The following is a 14,159-nucleotide window of genomic DNA, read 5'->3' on the forward strand; positions in this document are numbered from 1 at the left end:
CTTAGAAAGGGCAATCCTTAAACTAGATAATTTTGTAATCAGAAGAGCCCTATTAATTAATGGGTTAAAATTAGTAAGTTAAAAGAGCTGAGAGAATTGTTTAGAATGTAAAAAGGGAAAAAAAGACTTCTTAGATTCTTTCCTCATACTAACACTGTGTTGATTCCAGTTTGAGAATAAATATAATAAATTTTTAAAAGCTCCAAAACTGAGACTATTCAGCTAACATAAACAGAAAACACGACATCCCAGCCTAGAAATCAGTACCCTGGGAGACCCACAGACTTGACTCCATGAACATGCCACCTGTGCTGGCCGTAGTACTGGGGATAATCATGAGAGTAAGAATAAAACCCCTACTCATCTATTTTCTTAATAGGTCAAGGGAATTAAGAAGCACACATACTCAGTTATAAAAAAAGTCAGAGATGAGATGTACAGCAGAGGGAATAGAGTCAATAACACTGTAATAACTGTATGGTGACAGACGGTGAGCACGTTTTTCCTGGCCAGCACTGAGTAATGTGTCAAATCACTATGCTATGCACCTGAAACTAATATAACACTGTATGTCAAGTTTACCGCAATAACAAAAAATTAGAGTAAAACTTCCACATCAAGAGGTAGCCATAATTCGGAGCGCCTGGGTGGCTCAGTGGGTTAAACCACTGCCTTCGGCTCGGGTCATGATCTCGGGGTCCTGGGATCAAGTCCCGCATGGGGCTCTCTGCTCAGCAGGGGGCCTGCTTCCCTTCCTCTCTGCCTGCCTCTCTGCCTGCTTGTGATCTCTCTCTGTCAAATAAATAAATAAAATCTTTAAAAAAAAAAAAAGAGGTAGCCATAATTAAAGAAAAAAAAAAGAAAAACAAATTGTGTGGAATTAACATTTTACGTACTTAGAGCTTAAAATTTATAATAAGATTTCAGTAGTTAGACAAAGAAAAATTATAAACCATTTTAAATAAAGAAAGCAAAAAAGAGTAGGAGACATGATGATTTCAATACATAAAACAGAAATGCAAAAAGAGAGAGAAAGCATGGGTACAGCAAGTTTTAACTACAGTAACTGGAGAAAAATTATATAATACTCTATCCAGAACAGTGTACAGAGATGGACACCCTCATGTGCCAGTATTAGAAACATGAACAAGGACATCTGTATAAGTAAGTTACCAAAATATACCCAGAGCTTCAAAATATATATTCATTTAGTGCCAGTGATTCAACTTCTTTAGGGTTAAATAAAACAGAAATCTAGACTAAAACAACTTCATGAACAAATATGCAAGTTACTTATAATGACATTTCTTATTATGAAAGACATGCACAACATTCAATATGACATTGAAAAACAAACGATATTTAAAAATCTAACATATAAGGGCGCCTGGGTGGCTCAGTGGGTTAAAGCCTCTGCTTTTGGCTCAGGTCATAACCCCAAGGTCTTGGGATTAAGCCCCACATCGGGTTCTCTGCTCAGCAGGGAGCCTGCTTCTCTCTCTCTCTCTCTCTCTCTCTGCCTGCCTCTCTGCCTACTTGGGATCTCTGTCTGTTAAATAAAAATTAAAAAAAAAAAAAAGCTAACATATAGCTGTTATGTGGAATGTAATACATGTATTTAAATAAGATAGTCCTTACAAAATTAAGTAATAACATGAAAATTCTTATCATACATATTTTAAACAAAGTACACATTCGAACATTAAGGATAGTCATTAGAGTGTAGACTCCCCGAAGGATGGAAGTTTGTTTTTTGTTTTGTTTTATTTGTTTTTGTTTTTGCTATTGCTATTATTGTCATTGTAGATAACTGCCTGGCAACCAAGCTGGCATTCAAGAAGTATTTATTGACTTAATTACAAAGATGTTCTGCATTGCTTTAGGATATAGAAATAGACCAAATTTATTATCTATAGTCAACGATGTGTAATGAGATTATGGACATTGTCTTCTTTCTCCATAATTGCATTTCAAAAACCTTTTAAAATTGATTTATAAAAATAAAATTACTTTTGAAAATAAAGTAGGACAAGAAGGTTAAGGGACCCATACGCTTTCACATTCCTACTAGGAGCCAAATTTCTGAAGGTTTACGTGGTTTTATGAGTGCCAAACACAAAAAAAGGGCAGTTTACCTGGGTTGGCATAGAAGAAATAGAACATTCATTACACTAATCATGATTTTCATTATTGGACATCAACAGAAATTTCAGGAAAGTGATCAGTACAATCCCACCTGAACAATTGCTCTCCCTGCCAACTTGAATATAGATGTCAGGGCAGGGCAAAGGACAACCTCAATCCCATTAACATAAGGCCACTTAGGACAACTCCCATTTGGGACTGCAGTAGGAAGAAGGAGGTAGAGAAGAAATCTAAGAAGCTGATTCACCCCTAAAAGCCAGCAAAAATTATCATAGTGGATTGAGTTTATTCAATTGGACAAACATACTTACATGCATTGCCCAGCTAATATGTAGATTAAAGTTTTGTAAGAAAGATATCATTTATAGAAAAAATACATAAAGATGCATTTTACTTACAATTTTTTTTTTAAAGATTTTATTTATTTGACAGAGAGAAATCACAAGTAGACAGAGAGGAGGAAGCAGGCTTCCCGCTGAGCAGAGAGCCCGATGCAGGGCTTGATCCCAGGACATTGGGATCATGACCAGAGCCAAAGGCAAAGGCTTAACCCACTGAGCCACCCAGGCGCCCCCTACAGCTCTTTAATATAAAGGAATATGTGGCCCTGCGATACAGGAAGTTTTTTTTTTTTTAAGATTTTATTTAATTTTTATTCAAGAGAGAGAGAACAGCATTAGAGGCAGGTAGAGGGGGAGGGAGAAGACCCCAAGCAGACTCTGAAGGGGGTGTGAACCCCAAGGTAGGTCTCAATCCCAAGACTCCAAGACCAGGACCTGATGTGACCTGAGCTAAAACCAAAAGTCTGATGTTCAACCGACTGAGCCACCCAGGCACCCCCCCCCCGCCAGAATGTATATTTTGATCCTATGATTCCAATAACCCCCAACTATATAAAACTATGAATGATATCTCTACAAATTAAAAAAAAGATTATTTTAAATTGTCTTATGTAAGGAGAGGGATGAAATATGGAATTTGTAGCTGGTTAAAGAAGAGAAAGACTATGGCAATCAGGTCTCCTTTGTGAAAGGTCATAATCAGTGTTCCTGGAGGGAGCATTTCCATATCCTTGGGGTTGGATTACATGCATAAATATGATCTATCAGGCTCTGTCTTCAGCTTGGACCAGAAAGGTTTATCATTTTGCAGAGATACCGACATTATTGATTTGAATCTTTTCTTACTCTAAATACTAGGAGTCCAAATTTACCAGAGAGAATGATCTGGAAGCTCCGTATTTTTGAAGGGTGATATGGACTATTATCGGAGAGGATGAGTACCCTCCCTTCTAAAGACCTCAAGAATAGACTGTGCAAATTCTTAGTGGACATATGTAAGGAACTCATGCATGAAAGGTCTTGTTACATGCAGATCAACTTGTAACCTTATGATTCCATATCTATGTCTTATTTGGCTTTAGTTTAGAATTTAAACTATATTAAACTGAACATTTTTAAATATCTCAATATTAGCACTGAAATGTTACAGGAAACTTGGATCTTGTGATAATGATATGTACATGCCACATTTTGATAAATATAAATGTGTATGTGTGTGTGTTTTAGGGGTATGTGTGTCTATGTGGATGTGTGTGTATAGTATAACAGAAGGAAAATACTATTGGTCATTTTAGTTGTAGCTCAGTTTAGTTTAGATGGCTTGAAATGTTGAAACCAGGAATCCCAATTACCAGGTATAAGATCTTTCAGGGTACAGACTTAAATTATGGGTTTTTTTGGTTGTTTATTTGTTTTTGATTCTACAGTACTTAGTACAGGGCCTGTGTGACTTATATAATACTTATAAGTAAACTGATAAATAATAAACTATACAATATATATTAAAATTTTTTTGTCTATTTGTTGTCCCATATCTGTTCATGTTTATTTATGCATAATTTATTCATATTAAAAAGTATTACAAAAACTTTTCCTTTTTGAATAGCTCCACTATTTTGGTTTTCTCTCAAACAAAATAAAACAAAATAAAATCTCAAAATAAAAACAAATTTAAAAAATAAATTAATCAGTTATGCCAATATCTTTGTTATTGTTATTAAACAACCATACCTTGTCCTTAACTTAATATCCTTTGGCTCAATCAATATTGTTCAGTACTATTCCACTCAACATGCTATAAAAAAATTAAGCTTAGAAAATCCAAGATTATTAAGTCTTCCTTTTCCCTTTTCAAAATTTAAAAATTAATATGTATATTAACAATTTTATACTTAAAATGGTAGTTCATAGTATTACATAACACAGATATGATACAAAAAGTATTAAAGCTTTGAAACAGAAGGGGATAATTTCTCCTTTTGAAGAATGGATAAGATAAAAAATGAGTACTGGAAAATAAAAAGATTCTTGAAAAACCACTTAAGGAATCTGTAATTTACTTGGTAAGTGATGAGCAGGCTTTGAAAATTTTAGACCAGGAGAGAAAGATGGAATCTAAAGATAGTTGAAGTAAATGTACTTGATAGACTGAAGTAGAAAAAGCTTGGTGAAGAGGATCAGAAGAGAATTCTCTGTAAGCAATAGCTCCAGCAGAAGCTGATTAGTGTTTGAATGGGGGTTATGAGGCAAGACAGTGAAAGAAAATGAAGAAAATGGCAGCAACACTTGGGGAACTACCTGCTTTCCTTGGTAAAAGAGAACTGAATACAACATTTGGTTTTATAAACATTAGGTTTATAACAAATTTTACTTTAGACCCATTAATTTTCATCTGGTTGGAAATTATCTTCAGAATTAGGTACTATATTGGTTTCCTATTGCTTGTGTTAACATATTGCTACAAACAGTATCTTAAAAAAACAATTATTACAGTTCTGGAAGTCAGAAATCTAAAATCAGCCTCACTGAGCTAAATTCAAGGTGCTTGCAAGGCCAGTTCCTTCTGCTGACTCTGAGACGAAAATATCTCTAACTTTTTCACCTTCAAGAGGTCATCTTAAGAATCCCTTGTCTCAGGGTCCCTTCCTTGTTCACTCAAACCCATCGCTTCTGGTGTCATACCTCTTACTCTTGCCCACTCCAATCCTTCTGCTTCTGTCTTACAAGAACACTTGTAATTACATGAGCCCACTTGAATATTCCAGAATACTCTTTTCATCTCAAGTTCCTTAATTTAATCACATCTGCCAAGTCCCTTCTGCCATATCGGGTCACCCAGGCACAAGTTCTGAGGATTAGCAAATGGACATCGTTAGGGCCATTATTCAGCCTATCATAGCCATAGATTCCTGTGTTTGGGGAAGAGCTGGGACATGAGATTTGAGAGCCATTAACTTTGTCTGAGAAATGATTATCTGCATGTGAATAAAATCTCCAGAATGATGTACTAAAGAGAGTTGTTAAAGAGGCATGGGAATGCCCTCAGGTAGTAGGAAGACTAGGAGTTGGAGTAATGGAAACATTGAAGCGGAGCCTGGTGTGATACTACTCAAGTAAGTTTTGTGAAATGATTGGTCAACTTTGGCAGCTAATGAAAGATTAAGGGGAGAGAGGTGATAAATTCTTACTGAATTGCACCTAAGAAGTTCTGTTTCAAAGCATAGTTGTAAGTTGGGAATCAGACTGATGAACATCATGTTATAAAGTTGAGAGTGTGAATGTCTACATGATCTTGGGTAACAATGGACAACAGCTCTTTTAGTTGATAAATATAAATATGTGTCCATGTGTGTTTGTGAGGGTGTGCCAGTGATAATTTATTTGAATCTCACATTCATCAGATTTAAAATAAAAATAATGGTACTTGTGTTGCTGGACTGTTGTAAGAATAAAAGGTGGTAATGATTATGGAAGTGTTTAGTACATTGTCCTCAGAGGTCTGCCACTGGAAAGAATGGTTTACAGGGTTTTTAAGATTAACCCTTTTTTTCTGGTATGAAAAACTTCTAGCATAGAGAATATTAACAGAGGAAATGACACAGAAGAATACATTATGAGAATATGTTCAGCAGAAAGTCTGGTGTGGGTCTGTTGTAAGTATTATTGAAGATATTCAGCTGACGTTGGCCCAGATTACTCTTGGGAAAATTTAGTAATGAGTGGTCCCAGTAAACCATTCTTTCCTTCTGGAGAAACTGAATGCATGGACTATTGACTTTAGTGATTTTTAGCTGAAGAAAAATATCTGAAGTAGGAATAGTTTAACACCGTGGCACTGGCCATCATTTTTAAGATTTATGAAAATAAGGATTAAAGAAACATTAATTAAGTGGGAGGGTCCTGTGGCTCATCAGTGGAGATGGCAATTCAGAATGGATGTAAAAGAGAAAGGAGAAAACACGTAAATCACAAAGGGGTCATACTTATTAATGACCTACTCTGCATTAAGCACATTGTAGGTTTTAGGAATACATTATTTAATTCTTAAAACAAATCTTTGAATTAGACATTATTACTTCCATTTATTGTGCATGCAGTTAAATGAGTTAAGAAACATATCCAAAGCCACAAGGCTAAATGACAGAGTCCAAATTTGTGTGGTTTGCTCAAATTTCATGTTTCCACTCACATTCTTAATCTAGTGCTGAAACCATGTAGAAAATTGGAAATATAAACAAAGTAGAAATTTCTTTTATCTAGGACTCGAGGACATCATAAGGAACTGTATGAAAACCAGAGGTGGAAGTACAGGTTTTTATTAAAGTCAGAAGTTATTTATGTTATCCAAAAAGATATTTTGCCTTTGTATAATGATTTTTTTAAAAATTGCTTGAATGATAGTTATCTAAGAACTCCTTCCAGGAATTCTAGCATCAAAAACATATATCATATTTCGGTTTGGTTAACATTTCAAAATGGGTAATATTTGATCCTTAAATAATTTATTTGTGTTTGTGAAAGGAATTACTGGAAAATGATTAAAATCATATCACTAAATTATTGACATTTGTCCTTCAAGATCCTACTGAAGATTTTACAGAGGATGAACTGCTAGTAAGGACAATTTTTCAGACAATAGAAAGACATAGAAGTTAATCTCTGTATTAAGTAATATTTTATATTTAAGGCTAAAGTAGTTCGTATATAATCACATCTTATAATCTTATTCTTTCATCCACCCAGGATTATAGAGTTAATCAGTAGGTTCCTCTGATATGATTTAGCTTTTTCTGAGATAGCCCATCATCCTGAATGTGCTCGGCAGACCATGTCTGCTTATACTGTCTTCTCCAAGAAATCTTAAGTGCCTTATGTCATTGGCAGATTTTAGTCCCATCGTCTCCATAAGGAGTTCTATAGACAGGAGTCACCTTTTTAGGTATTACCTGGGTGCAACACCCCAGCCACAGCTGACAAACTATCATTGACAAATTTACCATCAGTGGGTTTATGTGGAAACAATGATAAAGAATGAAGTCCTCAGCTTAAAAAAAAAAAAGAAAAGAAAGAAAAGAAAAAAGATAGGGACGCCTGGGTGGCTCAGTTGGTTAAGCATCTTCCTTCAGCTCAGGTCATGACCCCAGGGTCCAAAAAAGAAAAAGAACAGCTAAGTCAGCAAAGTAGCAGATCAGGACAGTCATAGTGTTTTCATGTCCCCAAAGTGTTTCAATAGTTGGGCCAGTGTAATAGCTTCTGAAGAACCTATAAGGTTGTCATTCAAAACAGCCTCTTGTGACTTACTCAGTGGCCAACGCAAGCATATGTTAAAAATCATGCTTCTCTTTATAAAGTTTATATGGACTAAGGAAGCAATCCCTATGTTCATATTTAAGGATCAGAGAGTCTGATTTTTGCTAAGTCTACTTTGTTATAGAAGCTCTAGAAAATTAATCCATCAGGTTATTGTGTTTTAAACATGAGCATCTGTCAGGAACGGCAGTCATGTGCAGCTTCCGGCCTCCAGCACGGTTATGTAAGATGACCATAGGCCTGGAACATTTCCTTGTTGGGAGATAAAGACCCCTCCTAGGCGGTGCTGGGCTTATCACTTTGTGAGGGGATATCTTTCCCTGCTGCAGATGTGTGTATGCTACTTTGTTCGGCTTAAGCATGTGCATATCTATTACCCTCAGGCATGCCACAAGCTTTCTGTCTTGCAAACCCTACAGGGGAGAAGTTGCTATCTTTCTCCTGCAGTAGCAGCTGGGCTGTGTGCAGTGTGTGTAGCTACATTACCCCAGTTGGCTCCAGAGTGGATCTGCTGTCCATGGATGGAAGGATCAAAGCACTTACTGCAAATGGCTGGGTACTTCTCCACCCAGCTTGCTACAAGTAAATGTTGTACCACTTGAGCCTGACATACATATTGTCCATTCTCAGCAACCTTGAATCATTTCCCTGAATTGCAATTAGCTATTTTTGAACCATGGCCACACAGCCTGGCCATCCAGTGAACTGGAAAATAGCATCCAAGAGCTTGGAAATGCCTGAAGTTTGCATTAAGAAGCAGTACAGTAAATTCTGGGCTAAGGGACCATGTCTCTTAATATTTCTGAGTCAGATTAGTAAAACCACTGCCTGGCTGTGTGGTAGTCAAGGAATGTTGTCTGCTTTAATCCTTGTCAATTCTTTTAAGAAAACTTCAATCCTTAATTTATGTGTAACCAATTTTAATGGCTTATTTGATCTTTTACTTTTTTTTCTTTTTTCTTTTTTCTTTTTTCTTTTCTCTTTTCTTTCCATTCCTTTCTTCTTTTCACTTCTCCTTTCCTTTCCTTTTCTTTTTTCTTTTCTATTGCTCTTCATCAACACGGCAAATCATTAGCAAATTTGCAAAGCCACTCCCCTAGTGGAAAGAGTGATTGGTGAGGGTTAGCTTGGAAAAACAAGATATAGGAAAGTCTTTCTCTCACAGAGCTGTGGGGGAATGCGGAAATCAAGAAACCATGTGGACAGGAACAAAAAGACCATCAATACCAAGATCCAAGACAGAGAAAGAGTTGAATTTGAAAGAAGAGGTCAGAGAGCATAGGAAGTATGTGTAGAGCACAAAGTTAAGGCAATGGCTCTCAAACCTAGTCTCTCATTAGAACAACCAAGAGTGCTTTCAAAAGCAGCCAATTCCTGGGTTCGGCCCAAAAATAATTAAATCAGAATATCTGCAGGTGGGGCTTAGACAGCACATTTTTTTTTTTTTTTAACGTATCCCCAGGTGCTTCTAATGTGCAGCCAAAGCAGAGAATCACTGAACTAAAGCAAGTACAGAATTTTCATGGGCAATTATCTGGAAAAAGTGGTACTATTAGATGCCTATGACTTCTTGGCTGATGTGTCAGACATAAAAATCTGAGACAACTGGACACATTTAAAAGCACTAGGCAAGGTGCTGTCTTCAACTTTAATCTTCATGTTAATGAAGCTACAGATTTTTTTGCTCTCAAAGTTAATTGACCTATTATTTATGTGTAGAAAATTGCTCTACTTAATGAATCCAAAAGAACATAATTTTACATATAACCCTGAATTTAATTGATTTTAATTCTTCCAATCAAGTCCCCTGTCCTCCAATATCACTATGCTTTTTTATTGTAAAATATTTATAAGAAGAGCAATAAAGAAAAATACAATAAAGTCTCACGTAGCTATGCTAATTTTAAGAATTAAAAACATTATGAACACTGGTGAAGATTCCTGGGAACCATGTCTCAATCTCTTACACTAAACCCTAAAAATAAAATCCATCACCCTGAATTCAGTGTTCATCATTCCCATATGTTATATGTTATTAACTTACATTCTCCACCAATGTTTTTGAAATCCATTGCTGTTAGTATACATAACTCCAGCATATTCATTGTTTAAAAATCTCATCATATAATTGTATCATGACAATAATTCATTCTCCCAATGATGCTCTTTAGGTTACTTCAAGTTAACGCTTTTTGAAATACGTTTGTTGAGCTCTAAGACTTACAAAATTCTCTTTTAAAAGTGTACAAGCTAAATGTTTTTTTTTTAGTTGTTGGTTTTTTTTTTTGTTTTTGTTTTAAAACCATTGTAACTATACAATTTTAGAGCATTTTCATCACCCAAAAGCTATCCTATATTTAGTAGACAATACTTCCTTTCACTGCTAAGTGCCTGGCAATGACTAATCTAGATTCTGTTTCTGTGATTTTGCCTGCCTGACATTTCATATAAATTAAATCATATAAATGTACCCTTTAATGACTGGCTTCTTTTGATTAGTATAAAGTTTTCAAGGTTCATCCATGCGTTAGCATGTACCAGTACTTTATTCTTTTTTATTGTCAAGTAATATTCCATTTTATGCCACATTTAGGTTATCAATTATCACTTGATAGACATTTGGGTTGTTTCCACCTTTTGACTATTATGAGTAATGCTACTACAAACATTCATGGACAAGTTTTTGTTGGACCTGTATTCTTAGTTCTCTTGGGTTTATACTGCTGGATTATTTGGTAGCTCTATGCTCCACACTGTGAGAAACTGGCAAAACAGTTTTCCAATGCAGCCCCATATCATAAATATCACCAGTAGGGGTGCCTGGGTGGCTTAGTCACTTAAGCCTCAAACTCTCCATCTTGCCATCATGGGATTGAGCCCCATGTCAGGCTCTGCATTTAGCAGAGTTTGTTTCAGATTCTTTCTCCCTCCCTCTTACACTCTCACACTTCCTCTCTCTCTTTCCCTATCTCTCAAATAAATAAATTAATAATCTTTAAAAAATAAATGCTACCAGAAATATATGACTATTCCACTTCCCTGACATCCTCAACATTGGTTATTACCTATCATTTTTTCTTAGCCTTCCAACTGGGTATGATGTGTTTTGGTATTTTAATATTTAATTTCTATTTCTCTAATGATTACCAATGTTGAATAATCTTTCAAGTGCTTGTTGGTGGCCATTTGTGTGCCTTTTATAGAGAAATGTCCATTCAAATATTTTGCTCACTTTTTAATGGGTTTGTCATTTCAGACAAGCCCCACAGTGAGAGAGATACAATATATATCCTACAAAGGGTTCATATTCACAATATATAAATGATTTTTATAAACCAGTAAAAAAGAAGATGCTTCAATAAAGAAAAAAAAGCAATTAGTACAACAAAAACTTCATGTAAGTGAATATCCAAATGATTAATAAAATAAAAAAAAATCAAATACATTACTCAAAAGGGAAGTGAAAATTACAGTCACAATGAGATACCAAGGTACAGGAAGATACTAACACACATCCACCAAAATGTCTAACATAAAAAGATAGGAAATATCCAATGTTATCTATGATATGATGAAAACTGAAGTCTTATGTACTACTGGTACAACCACTTTGGAAAACTGGCATATTTCTAAAACTGAAAATGATTCACAACCTAAGCATTCCACTCCAAATAAATATATACCCAGGAGAAATGGAAATTTATGTTTTCCCTTCAAAAAAATATGGGTATGCATAGCAGGACTATTACTAATAACTGAAAACTATAAATAATCCCAAAATGGTCATCAGCAGTAGACTGGGGGAAAAAAAAGGATGGAATATTTGGATAATGAAATGCTATTCAGAAATCAAAATAAATGAACTACAATTTCACACAAATATTGATCAATCTTACAAACATAGGCTGAGCAAAAAGAGCCAGTCACAAAATAATACATTCTGCGTAAATAGATATATACTCTGACATGGCTTCAGAAATCACACTAGTAATTATCTCTTAATCTAGGTATTGCAGATATGGCTGTATTTAACCTATAAAATTCCACTGGGCTGGACACCTAGAATCTATGTTCTTTATTATGTATGTATGCATATATGCATGTATATTGTTCTCTTGCTTTTTTATCTTTTCTTTCAAGATATCTATCTTGATAGATTAAAAAAAGGCATGATGTGATGTGGTCCCAGACCAAAGGCAATAGGGGATTTTTAAAAAATTATGAGACAAGAGAAAATGTCAGTAAAATACTATGGGAGCAGTGAGGAATAAAGGAGAAAGTTAGATCAAAACTATGTGTCTTCGGGAGCCTGGGTGGCTCAGTGGGTGGGTTAAGCCTCTGCCTTCGGCTCAGGTGATGATCTCAGGGTTCTGGGATTGAGTCCCCCATCAGGCTCTTTGCTTGGCAGGGAGCCTGCTTCCTCCTCCCTCTCTCTCTGTCTGCCTCTCTGCCTACTTGTGATCTCTCTGTCAAATAAATAAATAAAATCTTTAAAAAAAAAAATACTATGTGTCTTCACCCCAAGATCCCTAATGGACTCATACAAATTCTATTGTACAAACAATAACTCCACACATGGGTAAATACCTATAAATCCACATTTCTCTATTCTGGAGCTTTATGTAAATGGTCAGTGTGGAAAAACCTCTTATCATGGGTTCACTCAAGATTCCTGGGCACATTACATACATTATACTTGCTGTTAAATGTTTATTAGCTGGAAAGAATTTTAATGAAAATAGGAACTAATCGAGGGTCCATCAGAAAGTTTGTATTGATAACACATGTGACTCCAGGCACCAAAATGGTATCTATGTCTGTTAGAAAGTTAGTATGTTATATATAAAGTTCTTGCCAAGCATATGTGATTACAGAGATTATTATTTAGCTACCGGCTATCATAAAACATGGAGAATGTATGACTAAAGTGGTTCTCTCCATAATTATCTGCATTTTATCAAGCACTTATATATCTATTCTAAAAGACAGGAGAGGAGAATTAAGGCCAACAGATAGAGGAAGATTGCATTGGAGACACATACCAATCATCTTTTATTGCTAAACTCTGCTCTGTCTCTGATTTGATTTTTAGCAAAGTATGCTTTGTAGTCTCAGTGATGCACTTTTAGGTTTGAAGCAGATGACATTAGTTACATTGCTTACAGCTGCACTGGAACCTCAGAACAGTGCTATTTCAAGAGACATCTTTCTTTATATACAAACGCATGTAAGTTCATTAGATGACTTCACCTATCTCTTTATTTTGCTTTTTGTGCTGTTAGGGAAGCTATGTGTTATCATCACCAGAATGGCCATGGAAGTGTCACATATTGCAGATAATGAGGCCATTACAAAGTTCATTTAGGGCTTCTGAAAAGGGTAAACAACAATATATTTACAACACACCAGATGGCAAATGGGCATCATGTTTATTTTATATTTTCATGCTAAAATCTTCTGTGTAATGTGTATTCCACCCATCAAGGTAGTTTTAGGAAAAAAAAAAACAAAACTAAACCATTCTGTGCTGTTTTTAAAGGTGACTCTGCAATTTCTGAAAAAGGATGTAGTCATATCTCTAGAATCAGACATATTTTAAGCAAATTTATGTTGTCTTGTTAGTAATGTATTCAAGAGATATTCTAGCAAAGCCTTCTTTCATATATACCTATTCTCTGATTTAACCTCAAATTACAGGCATTATTCTGGTGGATGGGTGATAGGTGCTGGAGATTAACGAGTACACTTATGATAAAACAATTAAAAATAAATTATGGGTATTGTTCCTTTAATAATAAAGATCAGGAATAAGTATACTTGCAAGGTCAGTCTATGCTCAGTACTGGGTTTAGTTCTAATTCCACTATAGACATTTCAGGATATTTCTTGGGCTATCTTCTTAGGCCTTTTTAATTTTTAAAAATTAAAAATAAATTTAAATTTTAAACAATTGTTAAAGAATTGTCTTTCAACAAATGATGCTGGAAAAAATGGATATACATACACATGCAAAATAATGAAGTTGGACCTCTACGTCACACAATACAATAAAATTAATGCCAAATGGACAAAAGAGTCAAATGTAGGGGCTAAAGCTATAAAACTTGATCAACAAAGTCAAAAGGTAACTCATAGACTGGGAGAAGATATTTTTGTTGACTGATTGATTTTTAATAACTTTTTTTTTTTTTTTTCCGAGAGAGACAGAGAGCATGAGAAGGGGGAGGGTCAGAGGGAGAAGCCGATTCCCCCCTGAGCAGGGAGCCTGATACAGAACTCAATCCCAGGACTCCAGTATCATGACCTGAGCCAATGGCAGTGACTTAACCAACTGAGCCACCCAGGTACCCTAACTGACTGATT

Source organism: Mustela nivalis (assembly GCF_964662115.1).
Source record: "Mustela nivalis genome assembly, chromosome: 13".
Classification (NCBI taxonomy): Eukaryota; Metazoa; Chordata; class Mammalia; order Carnivora; family Mustelidae; genus Mustela; species Mustela nivalis.